This window comes from Macaca thibetana, chromosome 19, assembly GCF_024542745.1.
Source record: "Macaca thibetana thibetana isolate TM-01 chromosome 19, ASM2454274v1, whole genome shotgun sequence".
NCBI lineage: Eukaryota > Metazoa > Chordata > Mammalia > Primates > Cercopithecidae > Macaca > Macaca thibetana.
Window position 1 is genome coordinate 27,249,606 of NC_065596.1, and position 19,994 is coordinate 27,269,599.

At 42.5% G+C, this 19,994-nt stretch overlaps 1 protein-coding gene across 47 annotated transcripts in view; it reads left to right on the top strand.

Annotated features, from left to right (window-relative positions):
* CALM3 (calmodulin 3) overlaps positions 1 to 19,994 on the top strand; it is a 203,052-nt gene that overhangs the window by 168,792 nt on the left and 14,266 nt on the right. The window contains exon 1 of one of the 47 annotated variants that reach the window (XM_050772265.1): positions 6,196 to 6,199. The exons of 45 other annotated variants lie outside the window; for them this stretch is intronic. The gene's annotated coding sequence lies outside the window, so the exon portion shown is untranslated. Of the gene's footprint in view, positions 1 to 6,195; positions 6,200 to 12,438; positions 12,443 to 19,994 lie in introns of those variants that run through there. One more of the 47 variants, XM_050772298.1, reaches the window with a different exon arrangement.

Sequence of the window (19,994 nt, forward strand, 5' to 3'; positions counted from 1 at the left end):
CGAGGTCAGGAGATCCAGACTATCCTGGCTAACACGGTGAAACCCCATCTCTACTAAAAATACAAAAAATTAGCCGGGCGTGGTGGTGGGCGCCTGTGGTTCCAGCTACTCGGGAGGCTGAGGCAGGAGAATGGCGTGAACCCGGAAGGCGGAGTTTGCGGTGAACCGAGATCGCGCCACTGCACTCCAGCCCAGGCGACAAACCGAGACTCCGTCTCAAAAAAAATTTTTTTTTTCAAAAAGAATGTTTTATAAAAACATGTCACCCAGTTAAATTTGAATTTCAGATAAACAGTAAATACTTTTTTAATGTGAGTATATCCATGCAACATTTGGGATATACTTATACTTTTAAAGAAAAGCACCTCATTGTTTATCTGAAGTTCAAATTTAACTTGGCATTCTATCTTTTTAGTTGCTAAATGTGGCCACGTTCCTCCAGGGCAGCACAGGGCTCAGGAGTGGAGGAATCAGGCTAGGGACTATGGTACCAAAACCAGCCAGCAGGTTAGAGGTGAGGACACAATGATGACAGACTCCTGGAGAGGGAGACATGGAGGCAGGATCAGCAAAATGTGGGGGAAGAGGACTGAGCCTTTTTTTTTTTTTTTGCTTTTGAGACAGTCTCCTTCTGTTGCCCAGGCTGGAATGCAGTGGCACCATCTCGGCTCACTGCAACCTCCGCCTCCTGAGTTCAAGTGATTCTTCTGCCTCAGCCTCCTGAGTAGCTGGGATTACAGGCGCCTGCCACCTCACCTGGCTAATTTTTGTATTTTTAGTAGAGGCAGGGTTTCACCATATTGGCCACGCTGGTCTCAAACTCCTGACCTCGTGATCTGTCCGCCTCGGCCTCCCAAAGTGCTGGGATTAAAGGTGTGAGCCACTGTGCCCAGCCCTGAGCTTCTTTTTAAACCCATAATAAACCACATATTTAACGTCTCTACATTATTGCTGCCTGAGTCCCCCCCATGAGAAGGAAGACTCCACAAAGACAGGGACTGCTGTCTGATTTGTTCATTGCTGTGTTCCCAGTACCGAGAAGATGACTTGGCACCTAGTAGGTGCTCAAGAAATATTGTCTGAAGCCAGGCGCGGTGGCTCATGCCCGTAATCCCAGCACTTTGGGAGGCCGAGGCGGGTGGATCACCTGAGGACAGGAGTTCAACACCAGCCTGGCCAACATGGTAAAACCCTGTCTCTACTAAAATACAAAAGTTAGCTGGGCATGGTGGCTGGCACCTGTAATCCCAGTTATTCAGGAGGCTGAGTCAGGAGAATCGCTTGAACACAGGAGGTAAGGTTGCAATGAGCTGAGATCGTGCCACTGCACTCCAGCATGGGTGATGGAGCCAGACTACGTCTCAAAAAAAAAAAAAAAATCACCTTGGGAGGCCGAGGCGGGCGGATCACGAGGTCAGTAGATCGAGACCAACCTGGCTAACACGGTGAAACCCCGTCTCTACTAAAATACAAAAAATTAGCCGGGCGCGGTGGCGGGCGCCTGTAGTCCCAGCTACTCGGGAGGCTGAGGCAGGAGAATGGCGTGAACCCGGGAGGCGGAGCTTGCAGTGAGCCGAGATGGTGCCACTGCACTCCAGCCTGGGCGACAGAGTGAAGACTCCGCCTCAAAAAAAAAAAAAAAAAAAAAAAAAAAAAAAATATATATATATATATATATACACACACACACACACACACACATATACACATACACATATATACTGCAATCTCCACCTCTCAGGTTTAAGCGATTCTCCTGCCTCAGCCTCCCAAGTAGCTGGGATTCCAGGTGTGTGCCACCAAGCCCAGCTAATTTTTGTATTTTTAGTAGAGACGGGGTTTCATCATGTTGGCCAGGTTGGTCTCGAACCCCTGACTTCAAGTGATCTGCCTGCCTCACCTCCCAAAGTGCTGGGATTACAAACATGAGCCACCACACCTGGCCCATTGTTGTTGTATACCAGTGTATTTGTCCATTTTCACACTGCTATAAATAACTGCCCAAGACTGGGTAATTTATAAAGAAAAGAGGTTTAATTGACTCACAGTTCTGCGTGGCTGAGGCCTCAGGAAACTTACAATAATGGCGAAAGGGGAAGTAGGCATGTCTTACATGGCAGGAAATGAGATAGCGTGTGAAGGAAGAACTATCAAACACTTATAAAACTGTTCGATCTGCCAGGCGCAGTGGCTCAAGCCTGTAATCCCAGTACTTTGGGAGGCTGAGGCAGGTGGATCATGATGTCAGGAGATCGAGACCATCCTGGCTAACACGGTGAAACCCTGTCTCTACTAAAAATACAAAAAAAAAAAAAAATTAGCTGGGCATGGTGGCAGGCGCCTGTAGTCCCAGTTACTCGGGAGGCTGAGGAAGGAGAATGGTGTGAACCTGGGAGGCAGAGCTTGCAGTGAGCCAAGATCGCACCACTGCACTCCAGCCTGGGCGACAGAGCAAGACTCTATCTCAAAAAACAAAACAAAACAAAACAAACAAAACATTAAAAACATTAGATCTCACGAGGACTCACTTGCTATCATGAGAACAGCATGGGGAAACAACCATCCCCATGATCCAATTGCCTCCTTCCTTTAATACGTGGGGATTACAATTTGAGATGAGATTTGGGTGGGAACACAGAGCCAAACCGCATCAACCAGTAAGTCTTGGCCTGATTTGTTACACAGCAATAGATAACTTACTCACTACATCAGGATCATAGTAAGTGAGATCATGTATATGAACATAATGTGTATGATCATGAATATCTGACACACAGACAATGGACTGAAAAAGAGAAATCATATTATTCTTACCATTTTCTGCTTGCTTGAGTGTTGTAGACTGAATGTTTGTGTCCTCTCTGAATTCGTATGTTGAAGCCATAACCACCAGTGTGATGTTATTTGGAGGCGGGGCATTTTGGAGGTAATTGGATTTAGATCAGATCAGGAGGCTGGGACCCCCATGATAGGATTAGTACCCTTATAAGAAGAGGAAGAGGGGCTAGGAGTGATGGCTCACACTGTAATCCCAACATTTGGGAGTCTGAGGCAGGTGGATCACTTGAGCCCAGGAGTTTGAGACCAGCCTGGCCAGCATGGTGAAAGCCCATCTCTACTAAACGCAAAAAATTAACCAGGCATGGTAGCAGGCGCCTGTAATCCCAGCTACCTCGGAGGCTGAGGCAGGAAAATCACTTGAACCCTGGAGGCAGAAGTTGCAGTGAGCCAAGATCATGCCACTGCACTCCAGCCTGGGTGACAGGCTGAGACTCTGTCTCAAAAATCATCATCACCATCATTATCATCATCATTTATTATCTCTTGCAGTGTCTAGGAGTCAGGAATTCAGGAGTAGCTGAGCTAGGGAGTGGCAGCTCTAGGTCTCTCAGAGGTTTGCAGTCAGACAGTGGCTGCATCACCTTTTCTGATCTAACCTCAGCTATCACTTAGCATCTATTCATGAGAAGCAAGTCAGTGGGGCTGCCCACATTCTAGAGGACAGGAACTGAAATCCACCTTTTTATTTTTTCAATTTTTAAATATATTTTTAATAGAGACAGGGTCTTGCTATGTTGCCCAGGCTGGTCTCCTGGGCTCAAACAATGCTCCCACCTCAGCCTCCCAAAGTGCTGGGATTTACAGGTGTGAACCACCATGCCTGGCCAGAATCCATCTTTGTAAAAGAGGAATGTAAAGAATTTGTAGACACTTATTAAAACTACCACAGTCAGTACTATTTTATGCCCATTTTACAGACAAGAAAACTGAGGCACAGGGAAGTTAAGTAACTTGCCTAATGTCACACAGCTTAGGATTCATGCATAGTGCTCACACCTGTAATCCAACACTTTGAGAGACAAAGGGAGGAAGATTGCCTCCAAGAGGCAAAGGCAGGAGGATTGCGCTACCAAGCCCAGCTAAGGAGGAAGGAGGATTGCTTGAGTCTAGAAGTTCAAGACCCGCCTGGGCAACATAGTGAGACCTTGTCTCTACAGAAAAAAAAAAAAATGGTTTTAAAAATTAGCCAGGCATGGAGGTGCATGCCTTTGGTCCCAGCTACTTGGTAGGTTGAGGCAGGAGGATCGCTTGAGACCAGGAGGTCAAGGCTGCAGTGAGTCATGTACATGCCACTGCAGTTCGACCTAGGCGACAGAGGAAAACCCTATCTTAAAAACATAAATAAATTAATTTTAAAATTAAACAAAATGCAAGTCTGCAACCATTAACAAAGGGAGTGTCAAAAAGTAATGGAAAAAATGGTTTTTTTAAAAAAATTAAGGAACATAATTTTTAAAATGTAAAATAGAAGTGAATATTTTTTGCCTGCAACTACATGGAAAGAGATACTGTTTTGCATAATAAAACCGTCTAAAGAATCTGTCCTGATAACGTAATTGAAAATATTCCCAAGAACGCCTATCTTGTTTTGCTGTGTAGTCAGGAGCCCTGAGTTCCTGTCACCACCTGGTCTGTTCATTTAAGACTGTCCTTGGAAAGATAATTGGAACAAAAGAGGCTTGTGAGATTCTCCTAGAAATTGTTGCCAATCTTGAGAAAAATAATCTCCCAGAGAAGCCTGCCATTCTGATTGGTTGTCTTCCTGATCATCTGTTGCCATGGTGACAGCCGTCATCTCTCTATTATTAAAAGGAAGAAATTACTGTAGGTTTTCTCTCTCTAAACCAGAAGAGGATCGTTGGCACTTTTCTCCCACAAACATAATGGAAATAAAAGCCTGTGACTCTGCTAGATTGTTTTTTAAAAACAAAGACATTGAGAGTCCTGTCTCATTTAAATGAATCAAAGCACTCATCCCCACGCACAGATAGGCATAAATGGTAGCTGTGGGCATCGCGGTTGGGGTCGGCTGTCATCTTAACTTCATCAGAGCGCCCACTGGTGGGGAATGAGAGAACAGCAAGACCCTCTTCCCTCCCTTCCTCTCTGGAGGGTTCACCACCCCAACTAGCCAGGCTTGCAGTGGAGGGCAGAACTAGAGACAGAGATCCCTGGATATTCTGCCAAGGGTAGGAGGATGGCCCCTCCTGCTTTCAGCCCCAATCATGGTCTCCTATTGTGTAGCAGACATTGTTTTATCCCCTCTACATTCTCCATGCTCACTGCAACCCCTTAAGTGGGGAATTATGACTGCCCTACCTACCGATAAGGATTCCAAAACCAGAGAGGTTTAGTCTCCTGCCCAAGGTCACACAGCCAGACACTGGAGGAGCTATGAGTTATTCAAACCCAGGTCTCTCTGACAGTAGGCAGAGAACTTCAATGTAGAGGGAATGTGGCGGGACTCAAAAGGCTCCCAATCCACTGTCAAGAGAGACTTTTCAGGACTGATTGTCAGCAAGAGGCATCCAACACCCAGCTATCTAACAATCAGGGTAATTCATGGCTAACAGTTATTGAGCTCTCATTACGTGCTATGTTCTGGGCTGAGTACTTTAGACATATAATCCCACTAAATCCTCCTGACAAATTTTGGGAGAAAAATTATGATTGTGCCCATTTCACAGAAGAGAAGATTGAGGTTCAGAGAGGCCCATTAAATTGCCCCAGGTCACACAGCTAGGAAGTATTGGAGCCAGGTTTGTAAACTTGTGTTTGCCTGGCTCCAAAGATTCTACTCTTCTCCAGTACACTACTTAGAAAGACAGACCAGCTTTGGAGATGGGTGTGGGCCTGACTCAATGCATTAAGTGATATCTGGGCCCAGGTAAAGGCCCTGCCATTTTCCGATTTGCTGTTTCGTTTTTTGTTTTAGTTATTTATGGCTGTATAACAAATCACCCCAAGATCCAGCAATCTCACTACTCAATATACATCCAGAGGAAATGGAATCAGTATATCAAAGAGATCTCTGCACTCCCTTGTTCATTACAGCACCACTCACAATAGCCAAGATATGGAATGAACCTAAGTGGCCATCAACAGATGAATGGATAAAGAAAATGTGGTACACAGACACAGTAGAGTACTATTCTGCCTTAAAAAGAAGGAAATTTTGTCCCTTGCAACAACATAGACAAACCTGGAGGATATTGTAAGTGAAATAAGCCAGAAATAAGCCAGCCAACTAAGCCAAAGAAAAACAAATACCACATGATCTTACTCGTATGGGGATTGTTAAAAAAAAAAAAAAAAAAGTTAAAGTGAGTAGAGAGTAGAAAGATAACAGTTATGGGGGGTGGGGAGTTGGGGAGATGTTGGTCTAAGGGCACAGATTTTTAATTAGATAGAAGGAATACGTTCAAGAGATCTATTGTATAATATGGCCACTATGGTTAATTACAACTATAATTATTCTATAATTATCTAATTATACTATAATATTCAGGAATGTATTTTATCTTGAAAGTTGCTAAGAGAATAAAAAATCACCCCCAAACCTGGCAACTTAAGAGAACAACAATTATTTATTTTACTCACAAATCTGCAGTTTGGAGAAGGTTTGTCAGGGACAGTTCTCTGCTCTACAAGGTGTTAGCTGAATAGCATCAGAATCTGCTTTCAGGAAGACAACTACTTTCCTAGCTATTTTCTGGGAAGTGTGGGCTTGGGACCTCATTCCTCTTCATATGAGCCTTTCCTCTGGCTCCTTCTTGAACTTCCTCACAACATGGCGGCTGGATTCCAAGAGGGAACATCCTAAGAGAACAAGGCATGTCTTTTTTTTTTTTTTTTTTTTTTTTTTTTTTGAGACGGGGTCTCGCTTTGTTGCCCAGACTAGTCTTGAATTCCTGGGCTCACTCAATCCGCCCACCTCAGCCTCCCAAAGTCCTGGAATTACAGACATGAGTCACCATGCCTGGCCTATGCATGGCATTTGTATAATCCAGCTTTGGAAGTCATACCGTCGCCTTCACTTTATTAGTCAAGGCAGTCGCCAAGGACTGCTCAAGGGAAGAGACATAGACTCCACCTCTTGATTCTGGAAGCATGTGGAATAGGAGATATTATTGTTGCTATCTGTAGAAAGTAAAATCTGACATACTCTCAAAGGCAGTGTAGGGTAGAGTGGAATATCCCACTTGGTCTCTCGTTGCCCACTCTCTGGGCAAAGGGGGAAGTTCTACTGCAGAGGACGGGAGGCTGAAGACCCAGCAAGGTCTTGACCTTGGAGCTCTAAGAATCCGAGAATCTAAGAATAGTTTTAGGGACAAGAGTGTCACTTGGAGGGAAGGTGTCTCTCTGGGGGATATTTAAGGATCCATGGACTGGACCTGCCTTTTATTAAATAGCTACTAAAGACCTCTAGATAACTCATGGCTAGCTCTGGAAGAAGAATAACACCAAGGTCAAGATCCTAGACATTGGGGCCAGGTAGGCCACTGTCCCAGTTCCAGCTATCTATGTATTCATGGGTCACTATCTATGTATTCCTTGTCCATTGCAGCCTCAGTTTCCTCATTTGTAAAATTGTTATAAAAATAATATGTAGTAGAGGTTAGGTGAAGCCTGAGACCTGGTGGTGTATGAGCCAGAGCAGAATCTAGAGTAAAACCCAGTACTGGTGTTGCCTCAGGCCCTCTGTGGCTAGCATCAACCTCCGTCCGTGCCATCAGTGCTTGCCCCGTAGGGGCACTAGCTGTTCCAACTGGGTTACCATAGCTGAATTCAAGATCACTTATAAAAAGCCACATCTTGGCTGGGCGTGGGGCTCACGCCTGTAATCCCAACACTTTGGGAAGCCAAGGCGGGTGGATCACCTGAGGTCAAGAGTTCAAGACCAGCCTGGGCAACATGGTGAAATCCTGTCTGTACTAAAAATGCCAAAATTAGCTGGGCATGTTGGCACATGCCTGTAATCCTAATTCCCAGGTACTTGGGAGACTGAGGCAGGAGAATTGCTTGAACTCAGGAGGTGGAAGATGCAGTGAGCCAAGATCGCGCCACTGCACTCCAGCCTAGGCGACAGAGTGAGCCTCCATGTGAAAAAAAAAAAAAGAGCCACAACTTTAGAGTTGTGAAAATTGGATCCCATTCACATTGTCAACAAAAGTTTTTGAAATATCGGCCAGGTGCAGTGGCTCATGCCTGTAATCCCAGCATTTTAAGAGGCTGAGGAAGGTGGATCACCTGAGGTCAGGAGTCTGACACCAGCCTGGCCAACATGGCAAAACCCTGTCCGTATAAAAAATACAAAAATTGCTGGGGGCAGTGGCTCACGCCTGTAATCCCAGCACCTTGGGAGGCCGAGGCGGGTGGATCACGAGGTCAGGAGATCGAGACCATCCTGCCTAGCATGGTGAAACCCCATCTCTACTAAAAATACAAAAATGATTAGCCAGGCGTGGTGGTGGGCACCTGTAGTCCCAGCTACTGGGGAGGCTGAGGCAGGAGAATGGCGTGAACCTGGGAGGCGGAGCTTTCAGTGAGCTGAGATAGGGCCTCTGCACTCCATCCTGGGCAACAAAGCAAGACTCCGTCTCAAAAAAAAAAAATACAAAAATTAGCTGGGCATGGTGGCACGCACCTGTACTCCCAGCTACTCAGGAGGCTGAGGCAGGAGAATCGCTTGAACCCAGGAGGCGGAGGTTGCAGTGAGCTGAGATCACACCATTGTACTCTAGTCCAGGCGACAGAGCAAGACTCTGTCAAAAAAAAAAAAAAAAAAAAAAAAGTTGAAATATCTAAGAATAAGGCCAGGTGCAGTAGCTCATGCCTATAATTCCAGCACTATGGGAGGCCAAGATGGAAGGACTGCTTGAGGCCAGGAGTTCCAAGCTGCAGTGAGCTGCAATTGCACCATTGCACTCCAGCCTGGGTAACAGAACAAGATCCTGTCTCTAAAAAATTTTTAAAAAGTTAAAAAAAAAAAAGTTTTTTAAGTAAAAGACAAATCAGATCAATGAAAATGAACACATGATATACGAAAACATATGGGATACACTAAAGTAGTGCTTGGAGGAAAATTCACAGCTGCAAATTGCCTATATTGAAAGAGGAAAAGGGCCTCAAATCAATAACCTAATCTTCCATCTTAGGAAACTACAAAAAGAAGTGCAAACTAAACCCAAAGCAAGCAGAAGGCAGGAAATAATAAAGATTAGAAAGGAAATACATGAAATAGAGAAAAGAGAAACAAGAGAAAATTGACAAAACCAGTTTGGTTCTTTGAAAAGATCTGCAAAATTGACAAATCTTTAACTAGACTAACCAAGGGAAAAAAGAAAAGACTAAAATTACTAAAGTCAAGAATGAAAGAGGAGACATCACTACTGACCTTACACAAATACAAAGGCTTATAAGGGAATACTATGAATAAGTGTGTGCCATATATTAGATAGTCTAGGTAAAAGGGACAAATTCCTAAAAAGACACAAACTATCAAAACTGACTGAAAAATATAGAAAATCTGAATACACCTATAATAAGTAAGGAGATTGAACAGGTAATTTTTAAGTTTTCACAAAGAAAAGTCCACAATCAGATGGTTTCACTGCTGAATTCTACTAAATATTCAAAGAAGAATTAACACAAATCTCTCACAAATGTTTTTGAAACTAGAACAAGAGAGAACACTTCCTACCTCATTCCATAAGGTCAAAATTACTGATACCAAAATCAAACACATAGTAAGAGAAGAAAACCAAAAAGAGACCAATATCGTTTATAAATATAGATAAAAACATTCTCCACTGGGTGCAGAGAATTACAACTGTAACCCCAGCACTTTGGGAGGCCAAGGTGGACAGATCGATCACCTGAGGTCAGGAGTTTGAGACCAGCCTGGTCAACATGGCAAAACCCCTTCTCTACTAAAAATACAAAAATTAGCCAGGCATGGTGGCGCATGCCTGTAGTCCCAGCTACTTGGGAGGCTGAGGCAAGAGAATCACTTGAACCCAGGAGGTGGAAGTTGCATGAGCCAAGATCATGCCACTGCACTCCAGCCTGGGCAACAGAGAGAGACTCCGTCTTAAAAAAAAAAAAAAAAGAAAAATTCTCAACAAAATACTATCAAACTGAATCCAGAAACATATAAAAAGGATTATATGCCATGACCAAGTGAGATTTATTTTAGGAATGCAAGACATGAAAATTCATCAGTGTAATAAACCATATTAACAAACTAAAGAACAAGAAGTACATGATCATCTCTGTAGATGAAAAAAAAAGCATTTTACAAAAAATCCAACACTCTTTTATGATAAAAAATTAAAACTCAGTAAACTAGGAATAGAATGAAATTTCCTCAACCTAATAAAGGGCATTTATGAAAAACTCATAGCTGACATTATACTTAATTATGAAAGACTGAAACCTTTCCACTAAGATCAGGCACATGATACAGATGTCTACTCTTATTGTGTCTATTTAGCATTGTACTGGGAGTTCTAGCCAGGACAGTCAGGCAAGAAAAAAAAAAAGCATCCAGGCCAGATGTGGTGGCTTATGCCTGTAATCCCAGCACAATGGGAGGCCGAAGCAGGCGGATCACTTGAGGTCATGAGTTTGAGACCAGCCTGGCCAAGATGGCAAAACCCTGTCTCTACTAAAAATATAAAAATTAGCTGGGTGTGGTTGTGCATGCTTGTAGTCCCAGCTACTTGGGAAGCTGAGGCAGGAGAATTGCTTGAACTGGGAGATGGACGTTGTAGTGAGCTGAGATTGTGCCACTGCATGCACTCCAGCCTGGGCGACAGAGCAAGACACTGTCTCAAAAAAAAAAAAAAAAAAAAAAAAAAATTCCAGACTAGAAAGGAAGAAGGAAAACTCTATTTGCAGGTGACATAATCTTACACATAGGAAAGTTTTAAGGAATCTACACACACATACACACACACAACTACTAGAGTTAACAATTTCAGCAATTTTTTAGAATACAAGATCAATATCTAAAAATCAGTTGTATTTCTGCACACACCAGTAATTAACAATCTGAAAATAAAATTAAGAAAAAAATTCCGTTTGTAATAGCATCAAAAAGAATAAAAGGTTTAGGAATAAACTTAAGAAGACTTTGTAAGAATTTTACACTATAATGCACAAAACCAACATCAAAATAAATGTTAACAGACATAAATAAATGGAAAGACACTCTGTGTTTATGAATTGGAAGATTTAGTATTGTTTAGATGGCAATACTCCTCAAATAGAACTGCAGATTCAAAACAATCCACATCAAAATTACAGCTGCCTTTTTTGTAGAATTTGACAAGCTAATTTTAAAATTTATATGAAAATGTAAGGAATCCAGAATAGTCAAAATAATCTTGAAAAGGAGCAAAGTTAGAGGACCTACACTTCCCAATTTTAAAACTTACTACTAAGCTGAATAATCAAGATTTTTGGTACTTACATAAACACAGAGGAATGAGAGTCTATTTTAAAAACTCATATGTCTATAGTCAATTGATTTTCAACAAGGGTGCCAAAAAAAAATCAATGAAGAAATTCAGTGCATTTTCAACAAATGATGCTGGCACAATTGTATATCCACAGGCAAAGACAGGAATTTGGACCCCTACCTCACACCATGTATACAATTTAACTTGAAATGGATCAGAGGCCTAAATGTTAAGAGCTAAACCTAGAAAACTCTCAGAAAACATAGATGTACAGTCATGTGTTGCTTAACAATGGGGATACATTCCAAGATATGCATCGTTAGGTGATTTCATCATTATGCAAACATCATGGAGTGTACTTCTCCAAATCTAAATGGTAGAGCCTACTGAATACCTGGACTAGAGAATAAAACCTATTGCTACTAGGCTACAAACCTGAACAGCATGCTACTGTACTGAATACTGTAAGCAATGCAAACACAATGGGTATTTGCATACCTAAACATAGAAAAGGTATAGTAAAAATACAGTATCATAATCTTATAGACCACCATCATGTATGTGGTCCATCATTGACCAAAATGACATTATGTGGTGCACAACTGTATATCATCACAACCTTAGATATGACATCCTGGCTTCTTAGATATTACATCACAAGTACAAGCAATAAAAAAATACATATAAATTAGACCTCATCAAATTTAAAATTTTCGTGCTTCAAAAGACACTATTAATGAAGTGAAAAGAAAACCTATAGGATGGGAGATTTGCAAATCATCTGATACAATCTGATAAGTAGTGTCTAGATTCCAGAATATATAAAGAGCACTTTATATATTCAACAGCAAGAAGATAAATAACTCAATTTAAAAATGGGCAAAAGATCTGAGTAGACATTTCTCCAAAGAAGATAACAAATGGCCAAGGAGCACACAAAAATATACTCGACATCATTAGTCATTAAAGAAATTAAATGGATGGGCTGGGCGTGGTGGCTCACACCTGTAACCCCAGCAATTTGGGAGGCCGAGGCGGGCAGATCACCTGAGGTCAGGAGTTCAAGACCAGCCTGACCAACATGGAGAAACTCCATCTCTACTAAAAATACAAAATTAGTCGGGCATGTTGGGGGGCGCCTGTAGTCCTAGCTACTCAGGAGGCTGAGGCAGTAGAATTGCTTGAGCCTGGGAGGTAAAAGTTGCAGTGAGCTAAGATCGTGCCATTGCACTCCAGCCTGGGCAACAAGAGTGAAACTCTGTCTCAAAAAAAAGAAGAAGAAGAAGAAGAAGAAAGCCAGAGAGAGAGAGAGAGAAAGAGAGAAAAGAAAAGAAAAGAAAAGAAAAAAAGAAAGAAAATGGATGGACTAAAATGGTGGCCACTACCCACCAATCAAATAAAATCTTCCCCCTCCACGGTCCCTGGGCAAGGGAATGTTACTCTTACAAATCTCCTGTGGACAATACATTTTTATTGTTTGGGTTTTTTGTTTGTTTATTGATAAATAATTGCATATATTCATGGGAAACACAGTGATATTTCAATAAAGAAAATGTATAATGATCAGAGCAGGGTAATTTCATGTCCTTTGTGAAAGGAAAATAAATCTCCTGGACCCCAAAATCACTAAGCCAAAGGGTAAAGTCAAGCTGGGAACTCCATCAGGCAAACATGCCTCCCATTTTATTCCCAAATAAGTTAACTACAAAGATTTACGAAGCTACACAGCTCCCTCAAAATTTGTCAGAAAGGAAATTTCTTGTGAGCCTCAAGATCTTTACCCTAAAACAGTTCTGTTGAATTTCACCCTGGCAATGTAAATTGATAGCCGATACCTTATCTTCACAGATGGGGGACAAAGGACAGACAGAACCCAAAGTCATCCCTCTGCTCACCTGAGACAAATGCATATCTGATGGCTTCCTCTGCCCAGTTGTTTATGTAAAACTGCAGATTCACTAAATCAGACTCAGGCATAAGTGACTACTGCTCTATGGCATCTCACATGTAAATTGTGTATTCAGTGAAAGGCTTATCAGAGACTCAAAAGAATGCAACTGTCTCTTATCTAACTGTGACCTGGAAGCACCCCACCCCCCAACCCTGGTAGGTGCATCAAGTGTCCCATCTTTCCAGACAGAACCAATATACATCTTACATTTATTGATCGATGTCTCGTGTCTCCCTAAAATGTATAAAGTGAAGCTGTGCCCCAGCCACCTTGGGCACGTGTCATCAGGACCTCCTGAGGCTGTGTCACAGGAGTGTCCTTAACCTTGGCAAAACCAACTTTCTAAATTGATTGCAACCTGTCTCGGATACTTTTGGATCACACCATTAACAAGTCTCCCCCATCCCTTCCCAGCCTCTAGTATCCTACATTTTTGAGTTGTAGAAGTCTAAAGCTAGCAGGAATTGGTCTTAAAGATAGTCTAACAACATTCTCAAATTTTAGGATGTTTCCAAGTCATCTGGAGGGCTTGTCAAAACATATTGCTGGAGCCCAATCCCAGAGTTTCTGATTTAGTAAGTCTGGGGTGGGGCCCAGAAATTGGATTTTCTCAAAAGCTTACAGTTGATGCTGATGCAGCTGGTGTAACTATTTCCTTCTACGCATGTGAAAGCTGGAGTCAACAGAGATGGTGTGAATGGTGCAGCTAGTTGTACAAAGTGCTGTCCAGTAAGAACCTACTGTGATGATGTACATGCTCTTCTGTCTTCTCCAACACAGTAGCCACATGTGGGTACTGAGCACCTAAAATGTGGCTAGTGCAACTAAGACTTCAAATTTTTTTTTTTTTTTTTTTTTTTTTTTTTGAGACAGAGTCTCGCTCTGTCCCCCTGGCTGGAGTGCAGTGGTGATCTCGGCTCACTGCAAGCTCTGTCTCCCGGGATCATGCCATTCTCCTGCCTCAGCCTCCTGAGTAGCTGGGACTACAGGTGCCCGCCACTGTGCCTGGCTAATTTTTTGTATTTTTAGTAGAGATGGGGTTTCACCATGTGACCTTGTGATCCGCCCACCTCAGCCTCCCAAAGTGCTGGGATTACAGGCATGAGCCACCACGCCCGGCCGAGACTTCAAATTTTTAATGCAATTAATCTTAATGAATTTTAATTCACATGATCGCATGTATCTAGTAAGTACCACGTTGGACACTGCATTTCTACAAGTGAGGTCTCCTGACTCCCAAGCCAGTAAACGTTCTAATACACAGCATTGCCTTCTGTTTTCAAGCCACTAAGGATGTATACAAGAAAGCAAGACTCCATCTCAAAAAAAAAAAAAAAAACAAGTTATTGATAGCTGGGCATGGTGGCATGCACCTGTAGTTCCAGCTACTTGGGAGGCTAAAGTGGGAGGATTGCTTGGGCCTGGGAGGCAGAGGTTGCAGTGAGCCAAGATTGCACCAACTGCATTCCAGCCTGGGCAACATAGCAAGACACTGACTCAAAAAACATAGTTATTGAGCACCTACTATGTTCCTGGGTCTATTTCAGGCACTGGAGATACAACAGCAAACAAAATAGACAGAAAATTGTGACCTCATGGAGCTTATATTCGAGCGAAAGAGTCAAACAATAGGCCGGGCTCGGTGGCTCAAGCCTGTAATCCCAGCACTTTGGGAGGCCGAGGCGGGCGGATCACGAGGTCAGGAGATCGAGATCATCCTGGCTAACAGGGTGAAACTCCTCTACTAAAAAATACAAAAAACTAGCCAGGCGACGCGGCGGGCGCCTGTAGTCCCAGCTGTCCCAGCTACTCGGGAGGCTGAGCCAGGAGAATGGCGTAAACCCGGGAGGCGGAGCTTGCAGTGAGCTGACATCCGGCCACTGCACTCCAGCCTGGGCAGCAGAGAGAGACTCTGTCTCAAAAAAAAGAAAAAAGAATCAAACAATAAATATAATGGAAAAGAAGATAATATTGTATTTTAGCAGGTGGTCACTGCTGTGAAAAACATTAAAGCCAGGTAAAAGGAATTGGGAGCGTTGGATTGCAATTTTTTTTCTTTTTAAATTTTATTTCTGTATTGATACATGACAGATGTACATATTTTCAGGGAACATGTGGTAACTTAATACATTTACATAATTTGTAAAGATCAAATCAGGGGGCCAGGCATGGTGGCTCATGCTTATAATCCCAACACTTTGGGAAGCCGAGGCGGGTGGATCACAAGGTCAGGAGTTCAAGACCAGCCTGGCCTCGATGATGAAACGCTGTCTCTGCTAAAAATACAAAAACTAGCCTGGCATGGTGGTGGGCGCCTGTAATCCCAGCTACTCCGGAGGCTGAGTCATAAAATTGCTTGAATCCGGGAGGCGGAGGTTGCAGTGAGCTGAGATTGCACCACTGTACTCCGGCCTGGGCGACAGAGCAAGACTCCATCAAAAAAAAAAAAAAAAAGATCAAATCAGGGTAATTAGGATATTCATCACCTTAAATATTCATCTTTATGCTAAAAACATGAATTCTTCTATTATTCTACCTATTTTTGAAATGTACAACAGATTATTGTAAACTATACTCACCCTACTGATCTATCAAACACCAGATCTTATTTCTTCTATCTTACATTTCTTCCAAGTGTAACTATACATTTGGACCCATTAGTCAATTTCTCTTCATTCCCCCCTCCACCCTACCCTTCCTGGCTTCCGGTAGGGATCACCTATCTACTCTCTATCTTCCTGAGATCCACTTTTTCAGCACCCACACATGAATGAAAACATACGATATTTGTCTTTCTGTGCTTGGCTTATTTCACTTAACATGATGCTGCAAATGTCAGAATTTATTCTTTTTTATAGCTGAATAATATTCCATTGTGTACATATAGCACAATTTTTTCTTTTTTTTTTTATTTTGAGACAGAATCTCGCTCTGTCACCCAGGCTGGAGTGCAGTGGCGTGATCTCAGTTCCCTGTAACCTCTGCCTCTGGGATTCAAGCAATTCTCATGCCTCAGCCTCCCTAGTAGCTGGAATTACAGGCATGAGCCACCACCAGTTAATTTTTGTATTTTTAGTAGAGACGGGGTTTCACCATGTTGTCCAGGCTGGTCTTTAACTGACCTCAAGTTATCCACCTGTCCTGGCCTGCCAAAGTGCTGAGATTACAGGCGTGAACCACCTCACCGGGCCATATACCAGATTTTCTTTATGCATTCACTCATTGTTGAACATTTAGATTGACTCCATTATCTTGGTTAGTGCAAATAGTGCTGCAATAAACACGTGAATGCAAAGAGCATTTCCCCAGTGTTTTCCTCTGGTAGTTTCATAGTTTCAGATCTTAGATTTGAGTCTTCAATAGATTTTTGTTTAATTCTTGGATACACTGACTTCCTTCCTTTTGGGTATATACATAGCATGGGATTGCTGGATCATATGGTAGTTCTATTTATAATTTTTTGAGGAACCTCCATACTGTTCTCCAGAGTGGCTGTACTAATTTACATTCCCACCAACAGTGTACGAGGGTTCCCCTTTCTCTACGTCTTCGCCAGCATCCACCTTTTTATAAAGGCCGTTTTAACTGGGGTGAGGTGATAGCTCATGGTGGTTTTGATTTGCATTTCTCTGACAATTAGCAATGTTGAACATTTTTGTATATATCCCTTAGCCGTTTGAATGTCTTCTTTTAAGACATGTCTATTCAGATCCTTTGCCCACTGTATTGGTCAGGGTTCTCTAGAGGGACAGAGCTAATAGGATAGATGTATATATGAAGGGGAGTGTATTAAGGAGTATTGAGTCACATGCTCACAAGGTGAAGTCCTACAACAGGCCGTCTGCAAGCTGAGGAGCAAGAAGCCAGTCCGAGTCCAAAAACCTCAAAAGTAGGGAAGCCGGCTGAGTGTGGTGGCTCATGTCTGTAATCCCAGCACTTTGGGAGGCCAAGGCAGGTGGATCACCTGAGGTCAGGAGTTCAAGACCAGCCTGGCCAACATGGTGAAACCCCGTCTCTACTAAAAACACAAAAATTAGTCGGGCGTGGTTGTGCACGCCCGTAATCGCACCTACGCAGGAGGCTGAGGCAGGAGAATTGCTTGAACCCGGGAAACGGAGGTTGCAGTGAGCCGAGGTGGCACCATTGCACTGCAGCCTGGGTGATAGAGTGAGACTCCATCTCAAAAAAACAAAAAAAAAAAGTAGGGAAGCTGACAGTGCAGCCTTCAGTCTGTGGCCAAAGGCCCGAGAGCCCCTGGCAAATCATTGGTGTAAGTCCATGAGTCCAAAAGCTGAAGAATTTGGAGTCTGATGTTTGAGGCAGAAAGCATACAGCACAGAAGAAAGATGAAGGCCGGAAGTCTCAGCGAGTCCGCTCGTTCCATTTTCTTCTTCCTGCTTTATCCTCGCCATGCTGGCAGCTGATGAGATGGTGCCCGCCCAGACTGAAGGTGAATCTGCCTCTCCCAGTCCACTGACTCAAATGTTAATCTCCTTTGGCAACACACTCACAGACATACCCAGGAACAACACTTTGCATCCTTCAATCCAATCAAGCTGACACTCAATATTAACCATCACACCTGTTTTTTTTGGTTTGTTTTTTGTTTTTTGTTTTTTTTTTGAGATGGAGTCTCACTCTGTCGCCCAGGCTGGAGTATGGTGGTGTGATCTCGGCTCACTGCAACCTCTGCCTTCTGGGTTCAAGCAGTTCTCCCCGCTCAGCCTCCTGCATAGCTGAGATTCTCCTGCCTCAGCCTCCCAAGTAACTGGAACTACAGGCACGCGCCACCACACTCAGCTAATTTTTGTATTTTTAGTAGAGACAGGGTTTTGCCACGTTGGCCAAGTGGATCTCGAACTCCTGACCTCAAGTGATCTGCCTCCCTTGGCCTCCCATAGTGCGGGGATTATAGGTGTGAGTCACCTCACCTGGCCCCCTTTTTTCCTTTCTAACTGTTTTCCTTTGTGGTTAAGTGATTTTCTCTGGTAGTATGTTTTAACTTGTTACTTTTTATTTTTATTGAATCTATTATAAGTTTTTGCATTGTGGTTACCTTGAGGCTTATAGAAAAATCTTATAACAAGTTATTTTAAAGCAATAACATCTTAGATCATAAAGAAAAAAATAGAAACAATGAATAAAAACTCTACACTTTATCTGCTTCCCTCCCACATTTTGACTTTTTGTTTCCTCAATTTACATATTTTTATTTTGCTTGTCTCTTAACCAGCTGCTATAGCTGTTATTGCTTTGTTTTAAGTATGGGGTCTTACTATGTTGCTCAGACTGGCCTCAAACTCCTAGGTTCAAGTGATCCTCCTGCCTCAGCCTCCCAAGTAGCCAAGACTACACCCAGTTCAATTATTGTTTTTGATAGATTTGTCTTTGGGGCTTTATTATGGTAGAGTTAAGAATGAATTGCACACCACAATTACAGTATTGGAGTATCCCGGGTTTCTCTGTGTACCTAATTTTACCAATGGGTTTTATACCTTCAAATATTTTCTTTGGCCAGGAATGGTGGCTCACACCTGTAATCCCAACACTTTAGGAGGCCAAGCAGGGAAGATTGCTTGAGCCCAGGAATTCGAGACCAGCCTGGGCAACATGGCAAAACCCTATCTCTACCAGAAAGAAAATACAAAAATTAGCCAGGCATGGTGGTGTGCACCTGTAGTCCCAGCTACTCAGGAGGCTGAGGTGGGAGGATCACCTGAACCTGGGAGTTTGAGGCTTCAGTAAGCTATGATTGAGCCACTGCACTCCATCCTGGGTGATAGAGCAAGACCCTGTCTGAAAAATTTTATTTTTCTTTCTGAATGTTTTTTGTTTGTTTGTTTGTTCAGATTGAGGAACTCTCTGGAACTCTCTTTCTTCAAGGGAGTATTTCTTATAAGACAGATCTGGTAGTGGTGAATTCTCTCTGCTTTTATTTGGGAAAAACTTTATCTGCTCTTCATATTTGAATAATAGCTTTGCTTGATACAGTATTCTTGGATAGCCTATATGGTTTCCATTGAGAAGTCTGTGGCCAGATAAATTAGAACTCCTTTAAGTGTTATTTCCTTCTTTTCTCTAACTGTTTTCAGGATCCTCTCTTTGTTCCTGACCTTTGAGAGTTTGATTATTATATGCCTTGGGGTAATCTTATTTGGGTCAAATCTATTTGGTGTTCTCTGGCCCTTCTGTACCTGGATATTTGGAATGTCTTCTATTGTTTCTTTGAATATCCTTTCTATCCCCTTGCTCCTCCTTAGCTCCCTCTTGAACATCAATAATTCTTAGATTTTGTCTTCCATATTTTGTAGGCGATTTCCATTCCTTTCATTCTTTTTTCTTATCTATGTATTTTCAAACAGCCCATCTCCAAGTTCACTGATTGTTTCCTCTGCTTGATCCACTCTGCTGTTGAGAACCTCCAATGAACTTTTCAGTTCAGCAAACGCATTTCTCAGTTCTAAGATTTGTTTAGGTTTTTTTATTATTATTATTTCAATCTTTGTTAAATTTCACTGATAAATTTCTGAATTGCTTTTCTATGTCATCTTGGAATTCACTGAGTTTCCTTAAAAATGCCATTTTGAATTCTTAATCGGAGAGCTCACATATTACTGTCTTGTTAGGTTTAGTCACTGGTCCCTTACTTTGTCCATTTGGGGAGCTCATGGTTCCCTGTTTGCTTTTGCTTATTGTTAATGTACATCTATGCCTTTGCACTGAAGGATTAGTCACTT